Source organism: Triticum dicoccoides, chromosome 5B (genome assembly GCF_002162155.2).
Source record: "Triticum dicoccoides isolate Atlit2015 ecotype Zavitan chromosome 5B, WEW_v2.0, whole genome shotgun sequence".
In the NCBI taxonomy this organism is placed as follows: Eukaryota; Viridiplantae; Streptophyta; class Magnoliopsida; order Poales; family Poaceae; genus Triticum; species Triticum dicoccoides.
In genome coordinates, this window is record NC_041389.1 from 9,853,026 (window position 1) to 9,857,723 (window position 4,698).

The window sequence follows — 4,698 nt, forward strand, 5'->3', positions numbered from 1 at the left end:
GGCCCTTCGAGAGATGGAGATTAACTGCACGGTTCACGTAAATGGTGCAGTAATTCACTACCAGAATCTGAAATTTTACTGTGAGCCCAAAACCGACAGGAAAATCGGGTTTACCGTCAGGATAAGTATTTCCTGTCGGCCACCCGTCAGGGTTAGCCGTCAAGGATAGCTTGACAGGGAAAATAAATTATGCCTGTCGGTTGACCGACAGGGACTATATTCCTGTCGGGTTTTCACATTTCCCTGATGGGTTTGGCCCTACAGGGTTATATAGGCGTCAGATTTGGCAAACCAGGGAAATTCTATATCCCTGTCATACATTACCGTCAGGAAAAAAAGAAACCCAATGAACAAAAAAATATAGACAGTTTTATAAATAGCTATTCCAGAATAGAAACATCACTATCAATTGTTTCCTTCAACCAGAGATACAAATTCACATGTCTTCGGATACAATTGCATAGAGTTTACATAATGAATGGAAGGTCAACGAAAACAGAGGTTCAACATCTAAAAACACACAAGTGCATCAACTAAATATACACAATAGACCTCATTTTCTATAATCTTTAGTTGCCAGCTTAAGTTGCAAGCTTCTCTTCAAGGTTGCCCTGCAGTGGACATATAATTGAACTTGTAAAAAATTGTGCAAATGTCAACAGTTTGCTACAAAAAGGTAACTAGAAACAGGAACAATACCTATAAGAAATAATAAGCATAATCTATTTGGTATCTCAGTTTCTCGCAATAACATTGGCAGCTTGCTTTTGTCACAGCAAAGTTACCCACTTCTACAGCTTATAGACTAATAATGGAGGAATTATTCTAGAATCATATCTCAAATCTGATACAAATTATGCAACTGACAAAATCCATTTAAATGATAACCTGGGCACATGCTTTTGGATTAGCTTGACAAAATTATCAGCTAACTTCCTGAGAAGACGAGTCATTAGAGACTTCTTGCAAGAAATTACACTACCAATGTCAATACCCTTAAGTCTATCCATTTCAAATGTTGAAGAAAAATAGTCAGAGTCATCATCATCTCCGTAAGAATAAAAAAAGCCAAAACATTATGCAATTATTCGATAATGTAACAACATGGGAACTGAACATCATGGTGAGACAATAAAAGACCCCAAAGAAATAGAAAGAGGCTGTGTTCAGACTAAACCAACATAGCAACTACTGGATCAATAATGTTGATCTCATGATCTTGGGCACACTGGACATAGCATGATACGATTTTAATACACACGAGAAAACTTGACTGGCAATTATTCCTGATAAAACTTTGGGGATGATGGTGAATGCAAAAGTAAAAATACCTTGATTAGAAGCTCTTGAATCTCTCATAGACCCCGAATCTTGAATTTTTCTACGAATAATAAGTTACAAATTCACATATCTTCTGATATAACTGCATAGAATTTACATACATGAATCAAAAGTCAACAAAAACAGAGGTACAACTTCTCAAAAATGCACACGTGCATCAACTAAATATTCACAATTTGAGACCATTTTCTACAATGTTTTGCTGGAGCTTAGGTCGCAAGATGCTCTTCTTAACCTGCACTGGACATAACTGAACTTGTAAAATGTGCAAGTGTGAACAGTTTGCTACAATAAGGTAACAAGAAACAAGAATAGTATCCATAGGATATGATCAGCATAATCTATATGGTATCTCATATTCTCGCATTAACATAGGTATATATAGCCAACTTGTTTTTGTCACAGCAAAGTTAAACAAATTGACAGCTATATAGACATGATAACTGAGTGGTTTCTTCTAAAATCTTGTGACAAATTTGATACCAACACAACAATTGACAAAATCCATTCATCTATCGGAACTATCAGTTATTAGAGGCTTCTTCAAGTTAAGCTCAAGCCATAATATCGCCAGTAAGTGCAACTTCTCAATGATGCATAACCAGAAGAATGTACTCTCTGTTTCAAAATGCAAGACGTTTTTTGACACTATCTCATTTGGAGACAGGTAGTACAATAAGAAAATCAGGGGAGTACCTTTGAGGAAATAGTAGTATACAATCTCAAGAGGATGTGTGTCCCGACATAGAATAGTTTCAACTAAACAGTGTAGTGGCAATATGGCAAGCAGTTTCATCCAAGTTGATTCTGTGATAGAATGCACAAACAGAAGTATATGGTTTTGCATCAGATAGTAGTAAGAAACCAAAGCATCATTTGATTTTTCCTAGAGTAGGGAATGGTACCTGCATTTGGAAGGATATGATGCAACTTTTTGCCATCGAGTGACAACCTTAACTTAATTATTGTCGCAGCCTCTGTTGCATTGATGATGCTCCGTATACTTGTAGTGCAACTTGCTCAATGCTTCCTAAATCCTAAGATAATGATAGAACAAACAGTATGTACAGAAAAATTAGAGAATAAAATTATCAAGAAGGAAACAGAAATGTAGTAACATTCATACTGAACAAAAATAGCAGCTAGGGGCTCAACACAGATAAGATGATCTTGGTCATACTGGACAAAGAATGGTATACAAACAGTATGATAAGATTAAAGTATACAAACAACATAATTAATTGCCTGATAATACTCCCTCCGTTCCGAAATAATTGTCTTTCTAGCCATCTCAAATAGACTACAACATACGGATGTATGTAGACATGTTTTAGAGTGTAGATTCACTCATTTTGCTCCGTATGTAGTCACTTGTTGAAATCTCTAGAAAGACAATTATTTCGGAACGGAGGGAGTAGAAGTTAAGCCTTCTTCCAATTACATTTTATTGCTCTGCGTCAGAGTTGAAATTAGGTGATCCATGCGCCTTCATGTACACAAGGTCAGAACAAAAGCCAAGATCTGTCATGAAAAAAAATCAAAAAGCATGGGATTGCACTTGATAAATACACAAGCAAGAATAAAGATGCAACAGTAGGATCTAAGAAAAATTATACCGGTGAGCGCCCTGGAGAGTTCGTCAACCCGATGCATAGTACTCCATGTCCATGGAGCCACCACTCACCTGGTCTCTCATTGTTCAGGATGCGTCTCTCAACAGAAAGTAGCCGCCGGCTTCTTGGTGTGGAGGATCTGTGAGGCGGATCTGTGAGGGGACGGTGCTTGATCTGCTAGGGGATAGGGGAGGGGAGGAGCCAGCGTTGTCCTCGCTGCTTACCGACGGTGGTGACGATGTGAGGAAGGCGCGCTCGGGCTCGTGGTGAGGCTGCGCGTAGGCGCGAGGAGGACAAGGTGTGGTTCGCTTGACCGGCGAGAGGATAGAGAAGGTACAAGAAACGAGGGGATGTGCAGTCTCAAGGGTGGATGCGCCGGCCTGGAGCAGCGGAGTGGGACGACAAAGGCGGCGACCGCTGCTGCGGCGGCAGCGGTGGCGGCGAGGGTTAGGTCTGGCGGCGGAGGCGAGGGTTAGGTCTGGCAGCGGCGAGATGGGGTGGAGACGAGGGCTGGGGCTTCTGATTTGGGGATCGAGGGTTTCTATCTATTTCATTTTCTACGGGCCTTTTCCTTTGAGCCCACAGGTGGCGGGACGCGAAAACAAAGCGCGCCGAACAAAAATTGTTCACCGCGGGAAGGCCTTTTTAGCTGGGCGTTGGAGCGCGAAACACTAAATTGTTCCCTGTGGGCCAAGACTCACAGGAATATGGCCTTTCACCTGTCGGTTGTTGAACAAACTGACAGGAATATATTTATCCTGTGAGTTCTACCCCAGCCCATAGGAGTATACATGGTATTCCTGTGATCCACCGCGGGCCCGACAGGAATATAGTCCGGCCCACAGAAATATTCACGTTTCTGGTAGTACGGTTACACACCTAATACCCCCTCCGTTCCTAAATATTTGTCTTTCTAGACATTCAAATGGATTATCACATACGGATGTATGTAGATATATTTTAGAATGTAGATTCTCTCATTTTGCTCGGTATGTAGTCACTTGTTAAAATATCTAGAAAGATAAATATTTAAGAATGGAGGGAGTAAATTAATCATTCACTGAGGAGGACGCTCCCTACAGTACTAGTACAACGTAGTACTACTACTATTTATAGTTCAGCTTCCATCTCCACTACGAGGAGGACGCTCCCTACAGTACTAGTGCAACGTAGTACTACTACTATTTATAGTTCAGCTTCCATCTCCAGTACTAGTACGATAGTACTACTATTCCTATTTATAGTTCAGCTTCCACCTCCTCATCACCAACCACCCAGATGTGGACAAGTATCTATAACCAACCACCCAGATGTGGACAAGTATCTATAACCAACCACCCAGATGTGGACAAGTATCTATAACCAACCACCCAGATGTGGACAAGTATCTATAACCAACCACCCAGATGTGGACAAGTATCTATAACCAACCACCCAGATGTGGACAAGTATCTATAACCAACCACCCAAATGTGGACAAGTATCTATAACCAACCACCCAGATGTGGACAAGTATCTATAACCAACCACCCAGATGTGGACAAGTATCTATAACCAACCACCCAGATGTGGACAAGTATCTATAACCAACCACCCAGATGTGGACAAGTATCTATAATAGTACATGGTCTAACACGTTATTGAAGAAATTTCACTCCGGACGAGACCCGAACAAATGATATTTCACAAGTCATGGCAGAAGAAAACGATATCCCCACGGCACCATTCTCAGAAGAGAAGGTGA

The 4,698-nt window shown here is 40.9% G+C and overlaps 1 long non-coding RNA gene across 7 annotated transcripts; it reads right to left on the reverse strand.

The window, feature by feature from the left end:
- Window positions 1-353: 353 nt before the first annotated feature.
- Window positions 354-3,498, reverse strand: LOC119307036. Of its 7 annotated transcripts, XR_005149117.1 has the most exons (7): window positions 3,179-3,495; window positions 2,958-3,093; window positions 2,783-2,862; window positions 2,247-2,378; window positions 2,038-2,148; window positions 1,332-1,576; window positions 362-611 (listed from the first exon to the last, which is right to left on the reverse strand). It is a non-coding gene; the product is annotated as an uncharacterized LOC119307036 (long non-coding RNA). The 7 variants fall into 7 exon arrangements; XR_005149115.1 differs by having other exon boundaries at window positions 354-611; window positions 2,247-2,862; window positions 3,179-3,497; XR_005149119.1 differs by having other exon boundaries at window positions 354-611; window positions 1,332-1,423; window positions 1,525-1,576; window positions 2,247-3,093; window positions 3,179-3,497.
- Window positions 3,499-4,698: the final 1,200 nt, after the last annotated feature.